Raw genomic sequence first — 16,911 nt, 5'->3', positions numbered from 1 at the left:
CAACAAAAACTGTACATCATGAGTTTCACAAAGCTGCTATTTATGGCAGGGCTTCCATTCAGAAATCACTTGTATAACCCGGTGTAAGGAGCTCAAAACCTGAAGGTAATCTGGTCTGATGAGTCATCTTTCACCCTTTCACCCTTGAGCACAGCACCAGGACCACAGTATTCTCAGGATGTAGTCATATCCCAAGATGATAAAGAGCCCATACACACTTCTGAACAAATCCAAGAATGACTTCATGAGCATCAGGGTAAGGTCACCTTCACCTTCAGTGGCCTCCCACCAGCAGATCTAAACATCATCGAACTTTTATGGGAGGTAGATTTCCACTTCCTTCATCCCTCAAAGCACTGGGGGCTTTCTTTCTTGAAGAAAGTGTCCAGTATCCTCTACACACAGTTCAGGATGCAGGGTGACAGCAGGACAAAGAGGATTGGAACTAGTCTGAAGGTAAAGGATGAACCCACTCCTTGCTTTGAACGGACAACAAAAGCAGCAGATCCTCAATAAACTACATAACGTACTAAAGTCAGTCCGTGTGCGTGTGCGTGCGGACATATCCCAGGTGATGGCACCTAGTAAAGTCTTTTATCCTTGGCCATTATATCAGATTGGAAACTCATCAAACATCTTGCCTTTGATAGGTTTATTGCGGTGTGTTAGGCACTGGACTGGAGTAAAGAGGCCCCACAACAAAAGAGCGTTGCCGTGAAGGAGGCTGTGATTTGCGGTGACAGTTTCATAGGCCCGTTAAGTTCGAGGCACACAATGTGCTCGGTAGCCTGTGAGAGAATGTGAAACAGTTCCGGAGGGGAACAAGTCTATGGGCCGTCGGTCTCCAGGCAAAGCCGGCTGAATACAAATGCATTCACTTGTTTAGAATGGAGTCCTCAGGCTGCCAAGCAACAAAGTGACTCATTTGTCCCGTTCCGCGGCACAGAATGCCATTATTCTCCATATGTTGCTCAACTCTGAGTTTTCTTCTGTTCGGTTTTCTTTGAAACGCTCAAAATAAATAAAGAATGGTCTGGCAAGCAGCAGTGGAAGGAATCCGCAAGTAATAAAACATATCAGACATGTCAAATATTTCCAAACTGCTGTCTGCAAGAACCAAGAAACACACTAGAATATACGATGATGAATTGCTTCGTATGATAACAGATATGACTACATTTTATATTCAGTGTATTAGGCCTATCAGTTCCTAGCAATACAGTTTTTGAAAAGTAAAAATGATGTGGTAATGTAATTCATTCTTTCACAGATTTCATATGTTGTGCAATTTTCCCTACATCACGACACCATTTTTTTTTCTTCTTCACTTCCTATTCCCTACATATATATTGAAGTAAGCTTGCATGAAAGTAATTTAGTCTTTTCTATATGGCCTTTATTGCGCCTACAGTGCCTTGGCCAAGACAGGTGAGTGCACACATAGTAAGTAAAGTAAGTAGAACTTTATTTATATTGCACCTTTCAAAACCATAGATAGATAGATAGATAGATAGATAGATAGATAGATAGATAGATTTATGAGTGAGAGAGATGTGTTAAGAGTATTTCTGCATTTCATACTGTATCCACATGGTGTCACCCTTGCATTCGCTTGGCCACATCCACAGCTGGAAGTCACTCAGAGGAGAAGTGCTGAAGCAGCACGGGTAGTGTTGTTCCTGAGAATGCATATGAAATGCACTGAAAACTGACATTGTGAGCTTATGTCAGACCATAGATGCCACTAGATAACACTCAGTAGAGCGCATACCTCCACCAACGCTATGCAATTGTTAAGATGTACCAGTTCCACATGTCAGATATCCACCAAAAGTTCATTTTTTTCCATGCCACATTACCAACTTGTTTCACGTCATAGCCACTTTTAAACATTTTAGTTGATTATCACAACACTGCATGGCTAATCAGCTCTATATCTGTTCAGTAGCCATTAGGGCTGCTCTTCTACCACTGGACCCAGTTTTGGAAGAAATGGCAGGTCGATTATGTCTAAACTGGAAGTGAGCTCTCCATGCCCCCATAATGTTTGATTGGGCCATTATGGTTTCTCAATATGGTTTCTCTTCTTCTGTCTGCTGATAGGCCACAAAGTTTGATGGTGTTACATGAATCCGTTCAGAAGTTATATGTGTTTATATGAGAAGCCAATGACACACACCTCTTTAGCCAATTGGTGCAAAAAGTTAATCAGTTATTCTTTGCCCCATGACTAACATTTCCACAAAGTTTATGATGTTATATGATTTTTGCATGCACAAACACATAAACAGGATACTCCAATAACCTGAATATTAACAGGATATTGGTGTGCATGTAAACGCAGTCAGTGTCTCTGGCTGAGAATAAAACATCCCAATTGGACTCTAAAGTATGCTATGGCTGCAGAAATGGGTTATCCTCAGCTCCTGGTATAATTGTTTTTAGATTAGTTTATTGTTTGATGATACACTTCAGTTTGCTGAAGTTGAAGTTGAAGTTTGCAACTGCTGGGTAAGACATTTCAAACCAGAATGGTCAGTTGATAATTGAGACATAATTGACATTTGAGTTTCTGAACTGCTCAGTGGACAGTTTGATGTGATAGTTGGTACATTGTGGTTTCTGAACTGTTCAGCAGGCTGTTTGACATGATAGTTGGTACATTTGAGTTTCTGAACTGTTCAGTGGACAGTTCCATACGATAGTACAGTGGTTCTCAACGTGGGGTCCGGGGACCACCAGGGGTCCTTGAGGGTGTTCCAAGGGGTCCCCAGCAAATTGATCAATTGTCAAACTTCAGCATTATTCCATTTACAAGAAGTTAACACAATTAGAGAATGCAGAAGAATTACTATTTTGATCATAGTTTCACTGTTATCTCTCTAGATAGTCTTGGAATTCTGTACAAAATCATATCTAACAATAAAAATATTTTCATATTTGGGTTTGAGAGACAAAATCTCATCAGTTGGAGGTCCATGGCCCTAATGTGGACTAAATAAGCGGTTTTGATATGGAAAAAGGTTGAGAATCACTGTGATAGTAGGTACACTGGGGTTTCTGAACTGCTCAGCGGATTGTTCAATAGTTGGTACACTGGGACATTGGGGATTTTGAACTGCTGTTTCAAACTAGAAGGTCCAATTAGTCTCGGATTGTTGATACAGTTAAGCTTCTGAACTGCTAAGCAGGCCATGCCAGATGAGTCGGCTGTCACATTAACCCACAGTTGCTGAGCTTCAGGGTGTGTTTAGAAGTTATTGGATCACACATCATGGACAAGGGATGTCTAATTGTAGCTGCAGCACAAGTTCAGTGTAGGTATAGTGTAGATGAGTATACCTCTTGTGGTGGTTAGAAGTTCTGGGACCCTAAGCTTTATTGCTCAGCCTTCAACAAAATGTTTTGTTGGTGCCCATTTGATGATCACCTGTCCCCCTTTTCCTCTAACATCCAAGCCATCTTTCTAGACGCTCACCCTTAATTGCATTGTCAAATGATCCAACTCAAATGAAGACTATGCTGAATCTATTCCTTTGAGACTGTACACTCTCCAGCCGATGCCTCCGCAAACACACCCAGTTCTGGAAAGATTAATCACCACCGGAGCAAAGAGTCATTAAAGTGCAGTCCAAGTACATCACTTTGTTTGGGATTGGTTTTAAGCATCATGTACATAGATAATGGATTGTGTTGGCTCTGCAAGTCTTTTGTTTGTGCATCAGAAACAAATTATGTCGATATAAAGCTACTGAGCATGACTCCCAGGCAAATTCTCTGTCCAATAAATTTTTCATGTTGATACACAACTTCCTCCTCTCGGATACTAATGTGTGCTTATTTTCCCGAGGTGTCAGACAGAAAAAAGAAATGTACCGTTGTCATCATTCGTCCCCCTGCTTGCCTCCTTGTCTGTCTTGTTCCCGTATTCTCCGGGGAGAGGCGGATCCGCTCCTCCTGTGGTGTGCCCCACATTCTTTGAAAATCGCCATGATTAATTCAGCTTAAGAGGCCCTCGGGCTGTGTATGGCTCTGCGTGTGTGCATATGTGTGTGCATGCATTCCTATGCCAACATAGACGCTGGCAGTTGTGTGTGTGTGTGTGTGTGTGTGTGCGTTCTTGCTTGTGCCTGGGATAGAGTCCAAGGTTCAGGACTGTTGCTGACACACTGACCTCACGCTGACTGGAGTTAACAGCACTCAGGCACGCTGTGCTGGCTCAGCACTACTCTGCCTGGACAGATGTGAGCTAGCATGTAGCTCTGTATCACTGCTCTATGGACATGGAGGTTCATCCTAGAAATGAATCATTAATGAAAGAATACATTTAAAAAGGTAATATCCGGCCAGTGATTTTAGCGGTCATGATGATGATTTATTATTGAGTAAGAGGAGAGCAACAACAGAGCTCGACACGAACCCAGCCAAACCTGAGCTTGAAAGATTTCAGTGCGAATAGCCCTTTTGAGCCCAATCCTGATTGAAGTCCAAACTTTTACTCACAGCAGGATTTTTCTATGATGTTTTGCTATCCAAATATCCAAATTCATCCCAACCCGGAGCGATCAACAGGAACATTCAGCCCGGCCCTTACCAGAACCCACTTGGTCCAGAGGTGTAGCGTTTAAAGTGGCATTCAGCAAATCCATGACCTTTGACCTCAATTCTGACCTCACTTCTGATCGACCAATGAACGCTTTCTGAGGTCTGTTATTTCTGAATAATAGACCACTGTTTTACTGTGACTATATGTTTTTTTGGCGGAAGCATCAGTTACTTTAACTCCTTATAAAATCATTTTAAACCAATGTTTTGTGCCAAATGATTAATACCTTTGGTGTAGCCATGTAATAAGAGGGATAATGTACAGCCATGTCATATTGGGTTTATTTTGCAGTAATGACTGGTTGGCTGTACATTATTCCTTACCTATCGCCGACCAGTAGGAATTGCAACATTGATGGAACTTGTCTCCTAGTTTTGAAAGCCAGAAATACAGATACATTATGGTCATTATATGCTATGGGACCGTAAAAATCGTACTTATTGCCCCTTTAATATCGGCTCTTTTGAAGAACCATGCTGTTTCGTGCTCTGATCTCCACAATCCACTTAGCGTAAGGAGCATCTGCTCTAAAAGCCAAAGCTCTAGTCAGCAGACCAGCATGTACTTACAGACCTGGACGTGATTAGGTTGCTCTCTATCTCTTTTGGAGAGCCTTAAGAGCACAGGGGGTCCGTGAGAGGGGGATTGGTTGTCTTCAACAGTAATTCCTCATGTAGGGACAGCAGCTGTTCTCTGACTTCCATCTATCTGCTTTTCTTCTGACTTGAGGGCAAGGTGACCATGACAGTTAGAGTATAATATAATGCATTTGAGTGTGTGTGTGCATGTTTGTGTGTATGTATCTACAGTGTGTGTGTGTGCACAGAAAAGCCATGAAGAGATTGCTCATCATTTCCAGCCACATCAAACCTAATACTGCAGACCTAAAACTTAAAAGTAGACTTGAAAATATAATACTCCAATTTGCAACTGCAATAGCTTTCAAAATGATCCAGATGATGATGATGATGATGATGATAGGAGGAGATATAATTACTGTGTAGGCCTCAATGTCAACAGGTCCTTTCTTATAGATTCAGTTCAGTACAATTCAAATATATTTCATCAGCATGACTGTCAATAATTACAGTAACACTGTTTTAACTGGTATTTGTTTTTTTTTGTTTTTTTATCTTTATGACATTTCTGCTTTAATTGGAGCTTATACAGTGAAGCATTGGGACTGAGAGAGGGGGTTGGGTGGGACAGGTGACAATGCCTGTGAGCCAGATTCAAACCCACGACACCAAGCGTACATGGAATGCAACTTCATTCCCCAGGACACCATTAGCAGCAGTGCTTTATCTGTTCCCAAAGAGGTGGTGAGAATGTGAATTACTGCTGCCCCACTTCCCCTCCCCTCCCCTCCCCTCCCCTCCCCGCCCCGCCCGGGAACACCTTGAGGGGAGCACTGCATCCTTACTCCCAGGGTGACAAAGATGGGCTGTGCATTATCCAACATGACACCTGCATTATACATGCACGCAGCCCCACTGCATGCACTGACTGAGGGGATTTAGGAGGTGCAGGAGATGCTTTTATTCCAGGTGCTTGAGCATGAGTAGATGATGCTGGATGCGAGGGATTATTTTTTAATCATCAACAATACGAACATATTATCAAGCCTGCATGAGGAAACTGTGTGCAAGAGGAACTTAAACTGGTGACATCAACAGTAGGGTTCGACTGATATGGGTTTTTGAAGACTGATACTGATTTTTTGTGCCAATGTTCAATATTTTTACATTTTCATGCCAAAAATTACCCAGATTTGTATTCATGTCAGGGTGGAAAAGCCTCTGAAACAGCATTTAGACCATCATGGGACACTAAAACTCTCCATTGGAAGCACATCAATGAGTGATATCTCTTATCGGTACAATGCAACCAGTCATTGCATTTTTTCATTGCAGGTTTTACAGACTGTTTTATGTAACTGTGGTCAGGGAGGAGCATCCATCATATCAGAGTAGGACGACATTGACTGGCCGGTATCCAATACTTAATAAAAAAAACCCATTAGCGGCCCAATTTATTGGCAAACTGAGTATCACCTAATGCTGATGAACAGCCCCTGAATTTTGGTTCTGCCCCTTATTGCTGCAGTTGTGGATCAGAGTTTTGTTTGTTTTGTTTCGTTTTTTAAAATCCAATTTTTGAAGTTTCTTGACCTGCCGACTCCACCTCAGAGGAAACACTCAAACACATCTCTCACACTGTGTACCTGTGTACTGTTGGATCAATATTGGTGTATTTGTATGTGTGTGCATGTCAGAGGGAGAGAGAGAGGGAAACCATCAGAGAATCAGAGAAAGTGCATGTGACACTCATTATAATAGACTCGTCATTCCATCACACCTAGATGCTGCTCCAATGAAAAAGCACTATAATATTCCTATCATATTCCAGTAGGACTTATAGTGTGTCTGTGGCACTCAATAGTGAGTTTATAGTGTCCTTAGTGTAGTTTATGATATTTCTGTGCTATATGTTGACCTAGCTGCATCATATTTAAAGTTTTGCTGTGATGTGTGTATGGTATTCTCTCTGGTTACAGATTCTCTCTGGTTAGGGTGGTAGCAGATATGGCCACTAGTTGGTAGCCTTGTCCTTTCTTTAATTCAAAGGCAGAGGATTGTGATGACAGTACATCAGCCCTACCTGTAAAGCCATGTGAATATTCATTACTCACAACTTAAATCAGCTCAGAGTTTGATCTCCTGGATGCAGATTAACGTGTTCTAGCCTTTTTGTTGATACTCTGCTTACAAATGATGCTTATACACTGATTCTAACACATTCTATCTCAATCAAAATGGAGATTATTCATCTCGCAAATTAGTCAACAGATAATTTCTTTGCTTACTGTCCACAGTATGCGAAAAATATATTGCCAGTTAATGCATCACCTGTCTTAATTACTGCTAATATGTTTTCATAAAATTTAACAAGTATTGACATATATGAAGACCAAATATACAGTATAAACATCCTGCATCTTTGAAGTATATATGTATAACATAGGGTGGAAATGTGTGTCAATAAATGGCCACTTCACATACTGTATTCTACATGCATATAGATGCATTTACATACATGGTACAGAAATAAATGTTCAATGTATATTTTGAAATGGCTTGCCAGGGATATTTTTATGTTTTGAAATATATGTCAGATTCTGTGGTGTACATAGGATACACATCCCCTCACCCAATCTGACACAACAGACACATCAGTACACACACACACACACACACACACACACACACAGGGAGACGGGAGGAGTGGGGGGGGGGAGGAAACGGGGGGGCAGGTACCAAAACTCGGAGCCCCTCCTCCAGAAAGCCACGGTGCGCCTCTGTTCCAATGGAAACAGGTGGGATCCCCAGACTCCTCCAATCACGCACTCCCTCCACGCGGGGAGAGTCCAGGACGGGGAGGCTGGACCCGACCAACTTCCACACTGAGACGAAAAGTAGGGAAAACAACATCCCTTCCCGCACGTTGCCGTTTGTTCTGGCCTGCATGTGTGTCTGGAGCTGTTCCAGTGAGCTCTAGCGGGGGGAGGCAGTTCACAGGAGCGCTGCTGAAGAAGTTGCAGCCACTTGGCGGCTGTTGAAGGCGGTGTGTCGCTGGGACGGCTCGCTGCGATGGAGCACAAGTACTGAGCCGATTTTGGATTGTTTTTTCTTGGATTTCGCCATATAACCGACCCGGTTTGGGTTCCCTTCGATATTCTTTTGGTTCCTCTGGAAGACTGGACTAGTAAATACTGCGACCATGCCTGGAAAAACCAAGTACAACCTCGTTGATGATGGACATGATCTGAGGATCCCGTTGCACAACGAGGAAGCATTCCAGCATGGGATCAACTTCGAGGCAAAGGTGAATTCCCAGCCAGCTTTAAACTGAACACAAACGTTAAACAGTTGAATTTATAATATATGTTTTTACAATGTTGTTTTCTGTCCTCTTCGTTATCAAAATATTTGTATCGCACGCGCTAGTATAGGCTACTTTAGCCAAAAATTCGTGTCTATAGGTAGACACAGTGGGCTGCTGCTGGGCATTGTACAGCAATGTATTCAAAAAATATTGCATTATAACCGAGTTACCTTTTGGGAGTTGTAGTCTACACATGAAGTAATTCAAAGATTTCAAGTATTTAGCAAACTCAATCTCTTCGGTTGTTAGTGGGGAACTTTTGCATAGTTAACCATTCGCATTATAGGCCCACGTTGGGACTATTTCAAGTAACATTTCAGTGTGTGCTATATCCCGTCGACTGTTTCGTTAATGAGCTGTACCTGTCATATTTTACTTTGCTGGGAACAGTACATCGGCAGTCTGGATGTGGCGCGGCCGAACAGCCGAGTGGAGATCGTGGCTGCAATGAGGAGAATACGGGTGAGTGGAGGCTTTCATCCGAAGCGAAACTCCATTCAAATATCTGACAATTTACTGTTGTCTTGCTTATCGGCAAATAAACATGCCTGGCAGAATGAGACCTGAGGTGTTTCACGAAGAATTTGTCTCCGCATGTAAATTCTGCATACTTATTATTCACCAAGCAGCACGTTATATCGATAAATTTAAACTTTTATAACTAATTTACACTGCGCTACCAGCCGCCACGGTGCATCTTGTTGGAGCAAGATTGCGGGAATAGTAGGCGAACCAGTTCTACAAAATGAAATTCTATTGAAGAAAGTGCTGTTTGGTCGTTTTGATGTATTCCGAATTCACGGGGTGACCCTAATGATTCGTTAAAGGTGTAAAGTTGTGTTATAGAAAGTACGGGCCGTTGCCGATAAGCAGTGAAACATTAAAGAGTGAGGTTTTTCAATGGCGTTTGGAGTACCTTCTCCATACAAGAGAGAAAGGCGCTTATCGGTTTAAGTCAACACCTACATCAGGCTGTTAAGAGAAAACGCCCCTATATATTTGGATTATGAACAGCCATTGTGTCATTTTGTGTATGCTAAATGCACATAGTGGTGCTTTGAACATTGGTTAAGCTGCTGGGTGGCCCTTTTCCCCCTTGAGCCTCAGCAAATGGTGTGACGAATCATCAAAACAAGGCAAGGCTGAGCAAGAGAGACTTGATGTGCTAAATACAAAAGTTATCATCGGGAAACAGATTGTACGAGTGCGAGTTGAGAAAGCAGCTCAGAGTTTTGAATGTGTAGGCCTGGCGCTGTCTTGCACTTGTCTCGCCTTGTGGGAGATTTGGTCTCCCATGTGCTCCATCCCTGATTTGGATTTTCCTTTGAAGCAATGCACTGGAGTGGAAGCTCTCTCTCGCACTCACTCTCTCTCTCTCTCTCTCTCGCATTCTCTCGCTCTCTCTCCCTTTACTGCTGTGTAAACGTAAGATTTACAGCCTTTTCAGCTCTAGAAAGTAGACTTAATCTTCAGACTGCTTGCATATTCTCAGCATTTGGCACTGCTGCCCCTCCTCCTAGCTGTCATTCATTGGTGTGTCTGTTTGCTGGGCAGTAGTTGACTTGGCAACCTCATGCAGGTCCAGTGGTCTAGTGGTATTTGAGGTTTTACTCTGTTAAAGTGGTAGGTATTCGGTGATTCAACAAGATTCCCACCCCCCTGTTTTGAGTGCAAAACCAAGCTCTTACAATGATGACCTCATACCCTGCAATGATGACTTCATACCCTTTTTTTTTTCTCACATGCATTGTAAATAGCCTGCAGTTATTAACCTGCTGAATGTAGATTAGCCGCTGCAAGTGAGAGTGGCTGGTGGAGCGCTATGTGTTATGTTGTGGTTCATGTCAGCGGGACACCCACACACACTGCAGGCACGTCCATGTATGCACGCACAGTCGAGCAAAAAGGTGCAAAAATGTTCCTATTAACCTTTTCAGAATAGTGACCCCCGCTATAAAGTGGACCTCCCGGTGTGCTGCCATGGTAGCTGCTGCTGTTGGCAGGAAAACCAGCTTTGGTTTGGCTCCTCCGGTGTGAAAGTGGTCCGACACAGGCTTGACCGCACAATGGAGGGAAACCGCAGGTATCCCGTTTGGAAGGGAGGTCACCCTGGAAGGCCCCGGGGCCACTGGAGTAGCACTAACGCCATTCGTTTCACTTCACTCTTACTGCACAGCTGCTGAATGGATATCCTTGATGACAGCGGAGTTTGCTAATGCATGTAAAGGCTAGGTCACACTAGATGATTTGTACAGCGATATTTCTGTCCGGACTGGACTTCACACTACACTCTTGTGTAGTGTGAAGCGGGCCGAGACTGACATCTGAGAGTGACCCAGGCATCGGCCAATGGGAGTTTAGTTCAAGGAGGAAGAAAAACAGAATGAAAGGGACGAGAACTCCTTTTTAACAACATCAGCTCCCACTCGCATAGATATTTACATCCGTAGAGATTCCCAACTCCACTTGTTCCACTCTTGATAAACTGATAAATGTCATATAAAATGGTATAAATGGCAGCATGCCTGGATGAAGCCTCATAACATTCTGCATCAATGTTATCCTCGTCATAATGTCATAAACCTACATTTGTAATGTAAATGTGAACTGTAGCCTCTGTACCATGGAGCAAGAAATGGTAGAAAACCTTTTTATAATTATATTTACAGTGAACTGTTCTGGACGAACGTGAACATTTTTGAATGACAGAATCAGGTAGCGTGTGATCCCTCGTCTTCATGTGTGTGACGCCCGTCTTTGACCTATAGCCTACTGTGAACTGATGGGATGGCAAGCATTTACTCACGACCAGTGGTTCAGTCTGAACTGGTTGTTTACATTTTAAAAATTGCTAACTGTTACCACGAAAAGTCAGGCTGTTGTAGTTATTACCAAATCAAATTCAAATGGAAACAAATTCTTCATTACGCCGGGGACTATTTTCAGTGCTACGGAACTACTTTCCTGAGATTGCAAACGTGTTTACAGCCGGGTTATTAAGTTGTTTGAGGAAAAAGTCGTCCGGCCCGGTGCGTCATGATGATGAAATATGTTGCCAGAGCAGCAGCATGGCTCTTTGACGTGTTTTTAATCGTTTTATTTAATACAATGGAGTTCTACGGCTGCTGGGACATGGCTGCATTGGGCACCGGCTACATGGACGAGACTTGTTGGCAAAACAAAATCATTCATAGGATTTGTTGACGGTAAGCAATGCTTTAAAAAACACCAGCCTTATCCTTTAAGATAGCCAGGCTTAGCAAGGCTTTTAACTTCTTCATATAAAAACAAGACTGCCTTGGCTTTCTTCCTCCTCGACGGACTCCGTGTTTGCAAGAGGCACCGTTTTCGACAGTCGAAAAATAGTCAATGGAACATGAACAGAAGAACAGACTGTGGTATCTGCTTTCATCATGCGCTCTCATGCAACTCCGATCCCTTCTGGAGCTGTTTAGAGGGAGTTTTGTAAATTGATGCTGCCCACACTGCCCGGTCTTTTCCCAAGATCTCTATCAGTCTGTCTTTCTGCACAGTCAGTCGGAGTCATGCGGGTTGCTAGGCAACTGGTTGATGTATGGTGTCATTGTTCATTGTGTGCATGAGTCACCTGTAAGCCAATAGCTGATAACAAACTAATGACACGGCAAAGCAGGAAATAGCCACCTCCGCCGGAGCAGTACGCACAGCACTGCACGACGTTCTCTCTCGTTCTCACATGCACGCGCGCACACACACACACACTTTTTGCTGACCATGTTACCCTGGAATAATTAATTCTTGTTTCTTAAAATTGAATGGGGAAACCAAATCTATCATAGTGTCAGAGTCTGACCCAAGTGCTTGAGTTGAGAAGTAAACTGATGGAAAAAACAGATTCAGCTTCACTCGGTGGAAAAGAAAATGGAACTTTCACTGCAAGAAAAGTTTTTTTATTTATTCCTTCACCGAGTGTATCTGAAAGTGTTGTTTTCCCCCCACTTTTTGGGTATGAAAGATTCACAGTTGAATGATGCTAATCGTCTGATGTGGACTGGAGCTGAGCCTTCAGAGAGAGGGAATGACCACAGTTAGAAATGAGTCTTCCCTCACCTTTTCCTCACCCTTAGCTCACCAATCATCGGGATCCACACTGAGATGGACTGTGTAATGAAAAGAGCCTTATAAATTGAATTTATTATCATTATTATCCGGCAAAGCGCAGTAGTAGCTTATCTGCTCAATGGGAGGGGAGACCTTTGCCGTGAATTAAAGGGATTAATTTCATATTAATCTGCCTTTGCTGGGTTAATTGACTGTGGGATGATGGAACAGCATGGGATGAGACGATTAGACGTCCGTCTGAGGAGATTGAAAGTGTACAGCGGTGTCGGAGAGGGAGTAAGAGGCAAATACAAATGGGTTCTCCGTCTATCTAGCTGCCAGGATCAGGGCCTTTGCCAGAATCAGGATCCTCTGTGCGTCATTTTTTTCCCCCTGCAACAAGCATCCGCCAACTCATTTTTGGGAAGGACTGGTTGTGGCTACTCTGCTAACCCTAAAAGAATTGAATTATTCTGGGTTTCAGTGGACAGTTTTACTGTCACATGATGGGCTAAATGTGGTTTCAGAGGCTTTTCCATCCTGGCAGGAATACAATTCTAGGGGAAACGCTGAATACTGTAGCTGACCTTTGACCTCCTTGTGGAAAGGAGGAAACGGAGAAGAGAATATTCCCCATGGGGATCCGTAAAGTAATACAATAACATGAAAGACTATGGACACACAGCCTTGCATGTTGTTCTACATAGTATATGTTGAGGTGAGGCTGTGTTATTACTCGCGACAGACACGCTGGCCATGGAATGACTCAGCGAAGTAATTACATGGCTGCTGGTGTCTTTGATTTGGGCTTTGCCGAGAGATAAAGAAAAGGAACAACAGACGGAAAGACAGAGGGAGAATCAGAGAGGTAGAAAAAAAGGATTGTGAAGAAAGTGGAAGAATCATTGATGGAGGAACTGAAAAGTAAAAAAGTAAAAAAAAAAAAGGAAATCTGTCTACAGGTGGAGAGAGAGGTTGTGTTGTTTAGTGTGTCCGTACTCTCGTTTTTATCTCTTGCTGTTTTAATTAGTGGCAGCTAGAGTTAACCTGCGTCGGCTTGATTGACGTTAACAAGATATAGAAGCCCGGCGCCCGTCCAATTAATCCACCCCGGCTTAATAAATGCACTCCTCAGCAAAGATGCCTTGCATTAAGGCTGATAGTGCAGAGAAAGACCTCCAAGCGCTGTCTTTTATCACCTATCTAAGCTGCTGTTGAATTCAGTGCTTTTTTTTTTTTTTTTTTTTAACCTCTGTGATTGAAACGCATTTCATCAGCACTCAGTTCTGTCATGCCCTTGCGCTGTAATTGTTCACCATAGCTAGGGATGGAATATTGGAAAAGGTACAGAACCAAATTTTTAGGGTATCAAAAGGTATTCCGATATACCTCATACCTTCTAATTCTGGTTTATGAGTATTTTTTACCAAGGAAATTAATTAATCTGATCCTAACTGATCCTATTTACAAAAGGAGATTGCATGTAGAAATGTAGCATGTAGAAACTAATTCACTCCATCAGTTAATGAAATGTGCTTTCATCCAGCTTACAAAAAGGCATTGGAGTGTCTTTGTAGAAGACACTTCTGTGGGCTGTGGAGTATAATAGGCGTCCCCAGCCACAGCTCGGGTGGCCGAATACCAGCGCGGCCTCAAGTGGGACTGCAGCCAATCTCAAGTCTATCAGGACCTCGGTAAACTTGGCTGACATTCTCCGAAGATGCCTACGCATAGCTCTGTCTATATGCTTTCACCACAGCAACTGCGCGGCCTCCTGGGAGCAGCAATACTATCTATTTAGCATGCGTGACTAACAGACGAGGCTGGAGCGCTCTCGCAGGAGTACGGTGAATGTTGGGCTTTCATGTCGGGTGGAAAGAGACATTGGTTTTCTCACCGTGAAGACAGGCACACACACACACACACACACAAACCCCTGCTGGTTTACCTAATCACATTATAAACCTAGAGAGGAGTGATCCTCAAGTAGCAGAGTGCTAAGCACACTGTAATGTTTGCTATTTAGCAGATGGAGGATTTTTTTTTCAAGTGCACGCTTGATATCAATTTTCTGCTCTCAATTAATGTAGCTCTCCTCATTTCCCTTTCAAGTGCATGGTACTTTCAGTGAAGGTGCCCTCCAATTAGAAGGCGAGAGGCTTTTAATTCCCTGATTGAAACCCTGTTCACTGACCCTTTCATCCAGCAGCAGTAGGTCATTTGTCATTGGGTGCCAGAAATTGTTAATCATTAATCAGAGTTTATTGTTATTTTGAACTGAAATCGGTAACCGCGTCATTCAGGAGAGCTTTCTCCCCTGTTGGATTACATAGATTAAGAAAGATTCGTGCTCTATGCGCCAAAGGTGGCTGTCTGGAAAATATATTGTGGTTTGCTCTCCTTGACTGCTGTTTTCTTTGATGGGTGAATTCACTCGTGGTCTGCGAGACGTGTGAATTCGACAACCGCGCATTTGTCCAATCACCGGGAAATGGGGTGCAGTTCTAAAACTAGAATGGCCCTCGTCCCACACAGCTGAACGGACAGGCCCATAGATTTGAATGGGAGGCGTGAAGTGGGCAATCACAGAAAACAATGTGTGTCTGTGTTTGCCAGGCGGAAAGTGAACAAGTTACAACAGATGGAAAACTGCACGCTTGCCAGTGGTGAGCATCCTGTCAAATAATGTAATAAAATAAAATCAAACAATTAACAACTTAACGTTACTGATAACATGCACTTAGCAAAGCCCACTATGGTAATACATCCTGAACAAAGGATTAACACCCACTTACAATGAAGAAGTCCAACAAGCAATATGCCAAACCTAAATCAAACAATGCAGTTTTGTAAAATGACACAACTTCCCTTAACAGCAAACCAGGGAAGTTGAAATGAATCTTCTGCTAGCTAGCCCAAAGGCTTCAACAAGCAACTTGAATTGTAGAGAAATGTGAAATGGGGGGATGGGGGGATGGGGGGGGGGGGAGCAATCTCCCAATGCAGCGGCGGTGAAAAGTTGTGTCAGCAGGAGCGGTGACTTGCAGTCCATCAGCTGGACTATAAAGGTTACTACCACATGCATTTCAGACATGGCAGTTCAACAAGGGCCTAATGGAAATACTGTAGACTCTTAGCCACATCAGCAGGAGATACTTTCCCCTTTTGGCAAGCATAAAAATGTGCACCGTACACTATCAAGAAAGTCCTCCCTGAATTCAGGAACTGGTGATGGAGTTTGGGCTTTTCTTCATTTGTCCTTGTCCCGGCTTCTTTGAGGATAGGTAATGATTCTCGCTAAAGCCTTTTTATATAAAGTTCTTTTAAAACCCTCTCTTTGTGCTCTTGCAAACCCTTTTCCTCTTCCCGAGCTCCAAGGGTAGGGTCGGTGCTGAGCGGCCTCTTCCGCAACTTAAGGTTGGAGTTTAAAGGTGAAAGAGCGAGCGAATGGCGACTCCCGCAATTACGCGACGATTACCCTTCCTCCCTCCCTCCTCTTCCTCCACCTACTCCTCGACTTTTGACGTTCGGCGCACCGGAGGAGATCGGATTTGTAGATCAATCGAGCGAGTTAATGTGGTGTTATTCAACGGGCACTCGCTCATGCAGAACGTCACATTTATTGAGGTGTAGATAGGTTGCCACTTTCTCCCATACTGGCCGGCTATGAGCGAAGGGCAGGTTGTAAATCCCACATAGGCCGTCTTTTCATACTGGTTAATGGTTAACTTGGCTTTGTTGTCCACCAGATGGTAAATAGGATAGTAAGCTGATGACCATTCAGAGACAGCATGTGAACAGTACAAGTCAAACTGTGCATTGTCCATCTTGTCTAATATTAAGCTACATCAATTCCCATGAATCACCATTCACAGTTTTTTTCTACAAGCCTGCTCTGCAACTTTCTAGGAACGGGCTTGCACGTTAGTAATATTGCCTCCTTGTCTAGATATGCGTGTGTGTGTGTGTGTGTGTGTGTGTGTGTGTGTGGGTCCGACTGCACGCCTGCCTGCTTGTATTTGAAGCCCTTTCGCTCACCAGCGGGCTGACTCCGGGCCAGCGGCTTTCATGTCTGACTGACCTCTCTTTCTACTTCAAAGAGCGTTTGTGCGTGTGTGTGTGTGTGTGTGTGTCGTCTCTCGACAACAACCCGTGCCCTCTTCGTTACTGACCCAGAGAGTGGAGGGGAGTGCCAGGAAACCCCTCCTCCTCCCCCTCCACCACACACACACCCACACACCCACACACACACACACACACCTCCCGCCTGGTTCCCACAG

This window comes from Centroberyx affinis, unplaced genomic scaffold (assembly GCF_046629955.1).
Source record: "Centroberyx affinis isolate AG114_WGS23_722 - 3 ecotype Tasmania unplaced genomic scaffold, CSIRO-AGI_Caff_v1 ptg006822l_1, whole genome shotgun sequence".
Lineage (NCBI taxonomy): Eukaryota > Metazoa > Chordata > Actinopteri > Beryciformes > Berycidae > Centroberyx > Centroberyx affinis.
The sequence above is the reverse complement of the archived record's forward strand: the minus strand, read 5'-3'. Positions refer to the sequence as shown.